General features: G+C 44.1%; 1 protein-coding gene across 1 annotated transcript in view; it reads left to right on the plus strand.

Annotated features, from left to right (window-relative positions):
• Positions 1-4,843: 4,843 nt before the first annotated feature.
• The window catches only part of ccdc71 (coiled-coil domain containing 71), a 41,613-nt gene continuing 33,367 nt past the window's right edge, over positions 4,844-13,089 (plus strand). Inside the window, exon 1 of the mRNA XM_030092701.1 lies at positions 4,844-4,951. The gene's annotated coding sequence lies outside the window, so the exon portion shown is untranslated. The remainder of the gene's footprint in view (positions 4,952-13,089) is intronic.

The raw sequence follows: 13,089 nt of genomic DNA on the forward strand, positions 1-13,089 counted from the left end.
CAATTTACAAGACACTGCAACAGTGAAGATAAATACCATATCCAATAAATTTGATAGGAGACAAATGAAGGTTGTAGCGATTATGGTGACACTGTAGGAAATCCCAGTGGTGGTATTACGTTTTTTGTTGTTGTTGTTGTTGTTGTTGTTGTTGATTTTGTTTCTGAGCTATTTGTCTTCACTGTTGCTGCGTCTTGTAAGTTGTAGACCAGGGGTGGGGAACCCTGGTCCTGGAGGGCCGCAAACCTGCATGTTTTCCATGTCTCCCTGCTTCAACACAGCTGATTGCAATGAGGCTCATTATCTGGCTTTCTGCTGGACTTGGCCATGAATCTTGATTCGATTCAGGTGTGTTGAAGCAGGGAGACATGGGCTGTGTTCGAAACCGCATACTGTCTACTACATCCTTACATACTCATACTATCCATCCTGCATCCTGCTTACTCAGTCCATCAAACAGTATGCGAAGCGTTTACACTACAGCATACTACATAATAACCCACAATGCATTGCACTTCTTCCATGAGCAGAAATCGATCTGCTAAAGCTGATTTCACTTTAGCTCTAAACTCGTCAAATGTATAACTTCATCGAGATTTTTTTTAAAATTAGGCGACAAAGTGGTGGTTTAGAGCCCGAGTGTGTCGTTTATTTGTCCGAATACCAGCTGTTTATGATTTTGTTCGGACGAATTCGGAGAAATTCAAGCCAGCCGCAGTGAGCAACGCACTTCCGGTTATTTTCACCAAAATAAACCACCCCTTTCCCTTTCTCATGCAAAACAACCTCAGTGATAAATCTGTGCTTTTACTTTGAAAACAAGAAGGCAACCTTTCAGCAATATATCTCGCTTAACATCGCCGTTTGGACCGGTGTCCCGTTAACGGACCACTTATTATGCCAATTATGATGCTTTACCGACGGAGAGTTTTTTCGGCTCTTCAACAAAGATCGGCTCGCCGTCTTCGGTACATCATGGTCGCTTTCAGCATGGACTTGTTCTCAGATGTAAGGTTTTTTTTTTTGTTTTTTTGTTTTTTGTTTTTACTATTTTTAATCATTGTCAATGCAATCAAAAATCTCGCAACATAACATACCTACGAGCACAAACAATGGAGGGAAGATTAAATCTAGAACCATACTCAGCTTGCTAAATGTACATCATGAAGAAACAGTCATTGTGAACTGAATAAAGTTTATTCAAATGTCCGTCGCGTTGCATCTTGGGCAATTTCAGTATGAGTAGTGAACACACGATGTATACTCAACATTTCTGGCGAATGCAGTATGCATCCGGGAACTTCTCGCATACTCAAAATCGCATACTGCCAGTGTAAACACACTGCATACTCAATAAGTTAGTATGAGTAGTACGTAAGTATGCGGTTTCGAACACAGCCACGGAAAATATGCAGGTTTGCGGCCCTCCAGGACCAGGGTTCCCCACCCCTGTTGTAGAAGGTCCCTGAACCCCGCAGCACTACCGGGTGCTGATTGAAATCAATATTGTTTCTGCTGCTTGATAGACAGATACTTTTAATAAAAATGAGCTTGTAGCATATTGTCCACCTCACAACAATGGGATGCAGCGCCCTTTGTATGTTACTGATGTTTTGTTAAAGAGTTATTGAGACCGAAAGTCCGTATCTGTCAATATGCTTCCAACTTCACTGAACTGTTCAGTATATGAATGATACAACTAATTCGTGGGAACGAATTAGTAATTCGTGCGCACGATTTAATATTTCGAGGGAACGAATTAGTAATTCGTGCGCACGATTTAATTATTTCGAGGGAACGAATTAGTAATTTGTGGCCACAATTAAATTTTTTTTTTTACCATGTCATGTCCGGGGCTCCGTACAGAAGAGAGAAGCCCAAAAGGAGAAAGAGATTCGTGACAAACGATTATTGAGCACCATAACAAAGCTCACGGGATTTTTTTAAGAAGAAAACTGACGAACAGGAAAGCGGAGATGTGGAAAGTGAAGTCACGCAAAGCTTGGCCGACTATCTAAATATTTATAGTAAGGTAATTTAAAAGTGTGCTGTTTTGTGCCTGTTCAACATTTAAAGTTTTGGTATAATTTGTGCAATATTATTTAAATATTTATAATATGGTAGGTCAAAAGTGTGCTGTTGTCGTACCTGTTTTAATTTGAAAGTTTTGGTGTTATGTGTGCTATTATTTCAATATTCATAGTTAGTTTGAATGTGCACTATTTTTACCTGTTTGAAGTTGATTATTTAATCCCTGAAATGTTATGTTTTATATTTGTTTACATATATATTTGTTTTACATTTGTTTGGTCGTTCATATTTAGAGTTCACTGAGAATGGTCTAAAAAAGAGAAAAAAAACCTCCAGGAAACACTATTTTTCTAGATCATAATGCCTTGCTGATGTTAGAGGTCAGAAGAAATTGGACAGATGTTTTAGCATCAATGTATGCAGATCATCTTTGACACGGTGAACCTTGAAGCTGATGGTCTACAGCAGAACACCACACTGGGTGTCACTCCTCTTAGCTAGTACTGTGACTGATGGTAGTATAATGGTGTGGTTGATATTTTCTTACACTTTAAGACTGCTTATCACACCAGGATAGGACTTGACTCAGTTCAAGAGTTGATGCAGACTCAATAACAGAGATCAGACTGTTTCAAACATTTTATTTGAATCAGCTATCATACAAAAAAATTTGCCTGCAAGGCAAAGCTACAAAAATCCACCAGCCAAAATCATAAAACCAAGAATCCACAAAAGAAAATGCTGGAATGACTTCAAACAAATGTGAAGACCCTCTGAAAAACAACTGGTGACTGAGTGTATTGACTCGTAATGGGATACTAGTACGGTTAGTTTGAAAACAGGAAGTGAAGCATGAGACGACATAAACACTGTCAGGCAACAAACTAAAACAGGAAATGACCTAGAACATAGACATTACAACAAATATTACAGCAGTGAATCCCAACCGGGGGACCAGATCCCCACAGGGAGGCTCCAAAGATTCATGGGGAGTTGTGAAGTCCTCTTGGCTTTAAAGGGTATAACATTTTTTTTCTGAAAGCACTTGGGCTGCCTCTCCATGTAGATGGCTGAAATGCTACTACTGTGCATGTACACCGTGGCCATACTAAATAGTTCTTCTGCACATGTGTGAGTAGATGGGCTATAACAATAACGGCTGCCTTCAGAGTGGAATGACTCCCTCTCCTTATTCTGCTGGGAATTGATAGTTTAATTGGTGGTAAAATTATTGTGTTTCTCATTATTTTTGGTCACAATCAACAAAGAGACTGATCTTCCCTTGAGCATGTCAACTTTTAAATTCCACATTTGTGAGTGTTTTTCGATGTGAAACTGTCAATTAAAATGCACACTCCACTTAAAATACTCAAAAATAAACCATTTTTTTGCATTAAATTGGTGATTTTGTGTGTTGATTACAAGTTCACAAAGTATGTGATAAACTGTGATTACTTACAGCAGTTAATTTCACAATTAATTACTTAATTTTCTTTAACTGATTGAAACCACTCGTACTTTTATGATTGAGAGCCGCCCGTAATAACAATCCAACTTTGCGATCTGTCCATACCAAGTGCCAACCTCCGCTCATAAAACGGAAGTGCGGAAGTGCAAAAGAGCTGTAATTCTGGAGAAATTCCAGCAGGGGGCAATAATGCTGGTTTCAAAAAAAGCCCCGGTCTCATTGGAACCCATTCAAAAATGCAGATTTTTAGAGTGCAAATAAACAAATAAAGTGCCCGGTTTCAGAATGCATTTTGGTCTCTATCACTAATTTCTATAACCGTGCTGGCTTCACCAGACTCTGATTTTCACATAAATCATCTGTTGATTTTATTTAACGAGTTAAAGTTTTGCATAAATCGCCCTATCACAGTGCCTCCTCTGGCCACGTGATACGGTCATGTGACGCCCTGGACCAATCACATTTACACCCGGTTTCAAACATTCAATGTGGAGATGTCCTGCTGGACTCCCTGAAGTCTTCAGAACGGCGGTTGGGAATGCTATGGGTGACATCAAGAAATGTCTATCCTTTTATTTACAATCTATGGTCCATACCAATGCCCGTGTGCTCACTTTTTTTAATGTCTATAGTGCATTGTTCTCTGATCACTGTGTGGTTTATTCATGAAAACAAACACCACCCACTGGTGGTCCGTAAAAAGTACATGTTTAGTAGCGTTTTTGCTGAATGATCAATCAATCATTCAATCAATATCTATAGAACCCAGTTCACAAATTGAATAACATTTGAAGCTACCACTTCAGTTTTTGTTCACTAAAAAAAAAAAAAAAAATCAATTACGCCATATGGTTGAAGAGATATGCTCTTTTTTTGGTGTTTTGAAGAGGTGCCTATGGACATCTATGAGTACCTTAAATAGCACTACATATTTAGTGATTATTATATAACAATAGGTTTGGTTTCAAATTGTTAAAATGTTTGAACCATATAAGTATGGGGTTCATGTTCTATGTATAGAAGCTGGAGTAAATGCATTGCTAGCATAGATAATATAGTTTCCTTTTTTGTTTGTTTGTTAAGACTTTGAGCCACAAAAACAAAAATAACCATAGGCCCCGCCCCCGTCGTGACGTCACTATGCGCGCGCCTGCGGAGCTTCGGAAATGTACTTTCAAAACAATTTTCACAGAGAGGAAATAAAGTCATTGCAGTGATTTCTAGTTTTCTGGTGAAGTTCTGGTAAAAACTAACACTGTTTTTCCAGTCACTTTTGCTCGCTCCCCACCCCCACCCCTCGGAGGAGAAAACAGAGCCCGCCTATTCTCCTCGCTCCCCGGCAGCCTCCGCCTCTCTTCCCTGGTCTGTCATCCACACCGCTGTTGCAGCCATTTTACCGTGGAGCGTCGGCGCAGCAGCGACCAGGGGATGCCGAGCCAGCACCGCTGAAAGGTAATTCCGCCGCCTGCCTGTTCGCTTTCACTCCCGCAGCTCGCCTTCACGTTTCCGACCCACAAAAGCCTCGTGCCTGCGTGCTGCGAGCGGAGGCCGGGCCGGTCCGGAGAGGGCTGAGGGAGCCTCAACTCCTCGTAGCTGGTCTCAGACAGAGGAAAGATTGCTTGGAGAGTGTTTGCCGAGCCGAAGCTTATTCGCGGCAGCTCACAAGACCATGTGAAAAATGCCGACGTCTTCCATTAAACTGTCCTAAAGTTGTAAATGAGCTTGCATGCGACGTCCCGGTTTAAGTGCGCTGTTCTTTCATATGGAGTCACAGTGGCGTGTCCGATAGGGGGCACTACAGAGCGGCGCGACGCGCAGGTTCGAGATGGCATTGTTGCTTAATCCCTCCTTGGCTAGCTTGTTTTTAACCTTTACTCTCACGACTCTTGTCAACGAGGAACACATTCTTCAGTCTTTTTTGTTCTTCCACGCACAATATACCCATTTGATTTGATTCTTACTTGCACATTACCTGTAAAGAAAAACAAAAATTGTCTTGTTTTTTTTTAAATGATTTTGATGCAGTAACAAACTGCTACCATGGCGAAATACACTGTGATTAATATTTGTTTTTGCAAAAGGTGCTAGCTTGTTTGTGTGAAATTTTTGGCCGTTTTTGTTGCTAATTTCTGACTGATTCTGAATTGCGCTTATGCTGTGTTTTGTAGATGAGTGAGGTAGAATTTGTAATGTGGGATGTCTTAAAACACATGACAGATTTTGTCTTTAAAGTCCCACTCCAATCCTCTTTTCTAGCCCTTTTAAAGTGTTTTCAGTAGTGTTTAAAATTGTGATTATGAAGTTTTTAGCCAAAATCAAAAAGCCTGTGTAATTTTCCGGGACTCTGCATCTGCAGAGCTTCAGTAGCTCATTAGCAATTTGCCTCTGGGTTGTGGGCGGAGTCAGCGCTGCTCTGCACCCTGCCCTGTTTGTGCCGGAGACCCGCCCCCCCGGCCCCCACTCCCCTCTACTCTTGCTGAAGGCGAGCTCTTCCCACTAGCTTGTGGCCACATCCCTCTTTTTATACAGTCAATAATGCAACATCCCCCTGCAACCTCGGGACCCCCGTTACTACCAGGTGGCACAAGTTTGGTAAGGCTGTCAGTGGACTGGCCCACAGTGTCCGGACTGAAAGCACTATGTGTGTTTCTTACCCGCTAACAGCAGTGACTTCGCAGTGTCCGAATTCTGTCCGGAGGAACAGGGCTCAGTGGGGAGAAGCCCTGCCTGCGGCTGCTGGCCAGACTGCTCCTCTGGGGAGAAGCCCCCGTGGGTGACATGGCCAGCAGCAAGGCTGGGGAGAAGCCCTACTTGCAACATGGCTGTGGCCGCAGCCGCGGCTGCTGGCAGGCCTGTGCCACTGGGGGGGGAGCTGTCAAGCCTGGGGGGTGGGCTCTCAAGCCTGTGAATCTTCTAAACAGAGCACAGACACTACGTGCTTGGCCACCTTAGCGGGCGAGGCCCTGATCCCCCAAGTGTCTGTCGGAGAGGGCAGGGCGGAGCTTGCTTGGCACAAGCTCATGGCCTGCCCAGTGACTTTATAATATATGAAATCCAATCTGCCCGATTTAGCATTTTATAGACGAATTAATGTTCATAGCAAGTTCCAGAAATGCTCAGAATTGCCTTTTTGATCATTTGATCACCACCACCCCTCTCCCCCTCCCCCACTTTCTGTCTGAGTTTCTTTAAAGGTGCATTAAGGAGTTTGCTCGTTTCTTGCAAAACAATGCCTCCTGCAGGCCTTGGGCGCAACTGCAGCTTAGTGAAACGCTCGTGTCTGTGGCTGTGTTCGAAACTGCGTACTTACCTACTACTCATACTAACTTATTGAGTATGCAGTGTGTTTACACTGGCAGTATGCGATTTTGAGTATGCGAGAAGTTCCCAGATGCATACTGCATTCGCCAGAAATGTTGAGTAGACATCGTTTGTTCACTACTTATACTGAAATTGCCCAAGATGCAATGCAACAGACAGCGGTCGTGCCAGACAGAGCTTGCGCCGCCTGGCGGCCGGCGGGTGTGGTGGGGGGGCTGGCCCCGCGATCTGGGTCCGGCCCCGGAGGGTGTGAGAAACTCTGCGCTCGCCGGCGGGCCCGCCGCTGGGGTGCTGCGCCGCACCGGGGGGCCTGGGGGTCCGCCACCGGACCTCCGGAACCGACTCAGTACGACGCCCAGGGCGGGCCTGCTCCGTAGGACCGCTGGGCAGACCGCGCGTCTCAATCCCGCTGCCGAGCGGGTCGGCGGGGAGCCGGCTGGAGTGGCGGGGGCGGCCGGCGGCGTGATCCATGGTCGCCCGCCTCCAAAGCCCGACCGGGCCTGGAGGCTGGGCCGCCGGGTTGGGGGACCCGACTGCCACGGCCAAGGCGCTGAGCCCCGTGCCGGGCAGGGGGCCCCCGTGGCGGGTCCAGGGTTTGTGTGTGCTCTGCTTCTCTCCTGCTTCTCTGCTTCTCTGACTCCTCCGTGCTGGAGCCGCTCACTGCGGCTGGCTCACATTTCACCGAATCCGTCCGAACAAAATCATAAACGGCTGGTATTTGGACAAATAAACGACATAGTCGGCCTCTGAACGACCACTTTGTCGCCTAATTTTAAAAAAAATCTCGAAGTTGTACATTTGAAGAGTTTAGAGCTAAAGTGAAATCAGCTTTAGCAGGTCGATTTCGGCTCGGGGAGGAGTGCAATGCATTGTGGGTTATTATGTAGTATGCTGTAGTGTAAACGCTGTGCATACTGTTTGATGGACTGAGTAAGCAGGATGCAGGATGGATAGTATGAGTATGGAAGGATGTAGTAGGCAGTGTGCGGTTTCGAACACAGCCTGTGGCTTGTGCCCATGTTCGTGCACAGAAGAGAGGAACTCCTTCCTCGCTCTTTTAGTAGCGCTCGAGTAAAATTTAAGTTTCTTTTGCCTGGTGGGGTCTGTGCTGGAGTTTTGGCAGTGCTAGAAGCCGGTCTTTTCTTACTTTCTGGAAGCTCCATCCTCAGTACTGCTCCGTTGTTGCTCGCTAAGCATCTGCCGGAGTAATGGGGGACAAAACGAAACTTAAGGATATCAGGCCAGCGGGAGCGCGCATTACGTCACATCGTCTCAAATTCTCAGCAAAAAAAAATGCTGGTGCCAGAGCGGCACTGCAACTTTCAAGTGACAATTTAGCGCTGTTAGCGGTACTTGCAATGAATATGTCAGGGCACATTGTACACATTATTGAATATTTGTAACATATTTATGGTGGAAAATAAGTATTTTTAAAGTTGGAAAAACTCCTCAATGCACCTTTAACACTGTTTCTTTTTCAAGACGTAGCGCCGTAATTCGCTGCCTGGGCGTCATTACAACCCAAGCAATTTCAAGCAAATATGCAACTGGAAAATAATCACTACTGAGCTTTATGTGGTTTTTTGCAACCAATTTTTCTACCCCTCCAGCAATATGGTGGAAACAACTTTGCAGCACATACAACCTTGACTTCATGGGTGAACGGGCTGTGTAGAGGCTACGCCTTGCAATATGCATACTACTGAAACAGTAGTATATATATCAGTCTTCAGCTATGCAAAATTGCTTGATACTTGACTGATTAAAAATCCATTTGGAATTTTAACGATAATGTTGTTTACCAAACGGCCATGGCTATAAGTAATGAATAAGTCTTTACACCGAGTAACAGTTACATGCTGACAAGAGGCGCTAGAGCTGCACAATGACATGAAAGTTTGTGCTAGCATTGTTGTCTAATAATTAATTGGCCAGCCCATTCTTGAACTTGCTCAAATAATTTTTATAATCTAGTATCTTGGTTTGGCTGATGCATCACAAAATTTCTATTTGAAATATGCATACAACTAAAGACTGACTGACTGAATTGCACTGTTTAATGGTTGACTTGGACATTCATGATCTAAATGTCAATCAATATGTTTGGCCAATCAGATAGAGACCTACTACCCTAGATTGTGTTAACAAGGGATTGTAATTACCTCTGTTTTGACATAATATCATACCAGATGGCATCAGACCTGAAGCACAAAACAGAAGGAAAAAATTACCAAAAAAATCCCAATGGGAATAGTGGACAATGACATTTTTGACACATTTTTGATAAAGTAACCTCTGTCCACCTTCAGTAAAAAAAATGCAGCCAGCGTTATTTTCACAGTTCAGTAACTTTTTTCATTGTCATTTCACAGTGTCCGAGCATTTCAGAAAAACAGTGGTATCGTGACTTGCTTTTTAGATTTTTCTGAATAAGATTTTGAAATGTCATGCATCAAATGGCCCTGTTTCCGCCTGGCATTAAAATGTGTCTCGGGTGATCCGAGCACAAGTGACGAGCCCTAAGGACAAGTGGGAAAAGGCACTGATACGTATTCATGTGTATTAGTTCAAACCACTTCTCTATGTGGTCTGCATATGAAACAATATATGGAGCAATATGCCTCTTGAATGCACTCTGGGACAGGGGCAATTCTGTAAAATATGTCACAATACAGTGGCGGCTGGTGGTGAATTTCAAGGGTGGGGCACTTCATCATTCTTCAATTTCAGCCAATATTCTGAGTGTTAACTTAAGTACAGTGCGTTTATAAACAGGGGTGCACATAAGCGGTGCGCTGGTGGGTGCACATGCGCTACCAAATTAAAAAATGCGTACCTGATGAAATATTGTAATGCTCATTTGCGTACCAAGATTTGGGGATAGCAAGGTGCGCATCTGTGTGTCGAATAGGCCAGTGTTTACCCGTACTGTCAGACCGGGGGGGACGGTGCTCACTCAGAGCTTCTTTTCAGGCGTAATGTTCTGCTGTTGTGATTAAAATGACGCCCATAATACTTCAGACTGCTCTGTTTAGTACCTGCGCTGGGGGTACGGCAGTGGCACAGGGACAAAAAGCTCGCCGCGCCTCCAATGAAGCCCTCTGGCGCCCCCCAGAGGAGGCGCGCCTCACACTTGGTCACCGCTGGTTTAAGTGATAAAAAGCAGATACTGTACGAGCACTTTTTTTTTTCAGAACTTTAAACACCATTATATTATGTGAAAGTTACAAGGTTTCAGACATTATGCTGCACTGCTTCTCTTCATTTTCAGTTGAAGTTAAAGCAGGCTATGTAACATTGTCCACGCATCTCTCTATTTTGTTCTTCCTGTAGGTAGGCATGGGAAAAAAATGTATTTAAAAATATGACGACCAAGCAACAACCCAAGGTTCTCCCCTGAGAACAAGACAAAAAATATTATGTGCACCCCTGTTTATAAACCAGATAGTGACGGGCGGTATAAAATTCACCTCTGAGTGGCAGCCATGAAACGCATGAAACTGATTGGTATAATGTTATTTCATTCATTTCTATTGTTCTTCAGTGGTTGGTGGAGGTGCTAGTAAAATCCACCTCTCCTAGGTCATTTTTTTCTGGCCATCCAAGCTGTTTACCTAGTCTTTCATTTCAGATTATTTATAGGAAATGAAGCACAGACATGGTGAGGTTGTTATCATTTATTAGGGATGGGACGGGATCTCGTGTCACGAGATCTCGCGAAATCGAAATGCCGTGAGATTTCTCGTCCATGTGTTGAACGATATTGAGTACGTTTACATGCAGGCAATAACCCCTTCTTAACTGGAATATTGACGGAATCATACATTACATGGCGCACAGCCATGCAAGCACGTGCAAAACCCCGAATATGCTTATGTTCATATTTAAAAACCCGGTCGAAAGGGACATGAAATACTGTTATGCACATGTTCTATCCGCAAGGAATCTTGGTCTTTTGAGTACACAAACTACTTGTGATACAGTTTAATTACTATGACGTAAATAAAATGTACGGAAACGATTGTTCAGTTCTTCTCTTTTATTGAAAAAACGATGCATCGAATCATTGATCATATTACCACGTCTTGCCAGCTCACACTCTTTTTCTAACAACATGCAGAGAGAGCCTGCAGCGCCCTTCTTCTTCTGTGGTGTCTGTGTGGTGTCTGTGTAAAATAAGGTTGAACATGCAAACGGCGCACCTAGTGGCATGAAGTGCAAATGCAGCCATGGTGTCGTCTGTGCGCCGTGGTTTCGATGGGGATATCGCTGATCATGTAAACCAGAGGTGCTCAACCAGTCACCAACCGCGAGGTGCAGGGGAAAAAAAAAAAGTTCCTGCAGTGAAAAAAAAGAAGAGAGCAACGTGTGCGCGAGCGAGTGAGTGTGTGTGTGCACGCAGCGCTTCATGCATGGCAAACAACGGTGCGGCTGCGGGGGTGGCGGATCCCCCCCGCTGATCGGTGGACGACGGGGGCGGCACCACCGCCGGCCCGGCCCGACACTGTACCTCGTACAGTGTCAGACCTGGTACTTGTATCGATGTCGGTGCATCTGTAGTGATGAAAGTAATTAAAAATAAGTAATCAAAAATAAATAAATCTGCACAAAAGAGAAGTGCGCATTGCTTGTTGTGCACAGATGGAGTTATGCATCACATTGACTGTATTCTTTTCTACAGTGAACCATGTGTTTGGTTTGACTGAACAAAATGAAATTTGATTCACTGCTCAGGTCAGATTTTGGTGTGTTTGTGTTGGATCAGGGCGATGGTGCCAGAATGGAGGGAGGCTGGATTTTTTTTTTTGTTCGATTGATGATTGGAAAATGAATCATCCATTCAGCCACCCATCTTCTTTCCTGCTTCGTCTGTGTGATGTAGCAGTAGCAACTTCATGCAGTTCTTCTGGTGGGACCCCAAGGTGTTCAAGATCAAACCAAAGATTAACTTTCCATCAGGGGATGCCTCCCTGTCCAACGTACCTGGCATATCTCTACTGGGAGGCGACCGGGGACATCCTAATCGAATGTCAGAACCACCTCAACTGGCTCTTCTCAATGTGGTGGCGACCGGCTCAAATTTGAGTATCTCCTCGGATGGCTGAATTTCTTATTCCGTCGCAGGGTGACGCCCGCCACCCTGCAGAGAAAACTCATTTCAGAATGTTCTGTTTGCCATCTCATTCTTTCGGTCGTGACTTGGCTGATCAGCACTCCTTATTTTTTTTTCGTCAACTTCCATAATCTAAGCAAAGCTTTTGACATGCTGTAAACCGAAACGTGACAACACCATTGCTAAATCAGCAACACAGTTGGTAAAATAACAGTGGTGTTGATGTATTTTGAAATAGAGAGCGAAACCGATCCAGTGCCCTCTTCAAATATCTGCACTACCCTTGTTTCAGGAAGTGGAAGCATCAAAGCGACACCTAAAAAGTAAATGTGTAGGGGACACAGAAAGCCGCCACCTCCGAGCCTGGTTCTGCAAAGGTTTCCTCTTTTTTTTCCTCTTGGGGCGACAGTAGCTCAGTTGGTAGAGCAGGTCGTCTTATAACCGGAAGGTTGGCGGTTCGATCCCCGCTCCCGCAGGTGTGAAACTGTCGTTGTGTCCTTGGGCAAGACACTTCACCCACCTTGCCTAGTGTGAAAGTTGTGAGACTGAATGGTTGGTGGTGGTCGGAGGGGCCGATGGCGCAGATTGGCAGCCTCGCTTCCGTCAGTCTGCCCCAGGGCAGCTGTGGCTACAGTAGTAGCTTACCACCACCCAGTATGGTGTGAATGAATAATGCAATGTAAAGCGTCTTTGAGTGTCCTGAAAAGCGCTATATAAAACCAATGCATTATTATTATTATTATTTTTAAAGGGAGTTTTTCCTTTCCATAGTTTCTTATGCTAGCTCATGTGGTACTGTTGGGTTTTCTCTGTAAAAGAGTCTAGAAATGACTGTGTTGTAATTTGTGCTATATAAATAAAGCTGAATTGGAACTGAATTGATGAATATTCACATCTCAAAATAAATCTCGGGATAACGGCAAATATTCGGGTCCAGCCCTAAGTAGAAATTGCCTTACGTTTTCAACTTTGCTAGTGAAGGTTTTCATAATCTCTTTACACAACTCATCTGAAGCTTCTTTGTCCTGATAATCCAGTTGAAGTGATGTTCATGTTCACATGCACATCCACATGCTATATCCTAAGAGGGGTTATTGCTTCCGTTTTCCTTCACACGAGCTATGCTGCACAACATTGCCCCCACAGGTCTTCAGTG

The sequence above is a fragment of the Salarias fasciatus genome, chromosome 5 (genome assembly GCF_902148845.1).
Source record: "Salarias fasciatus chromosome 5, fSalaFa1.1, whole genome shotgun sequence".
Taxonomy (NCBI): domain Eukaryota; kingdom Metazoa; phylum Chordata; class Actinopteri; order Blenniiformes; family Blenniidae; genus Salarias; species Salarias fasciatus.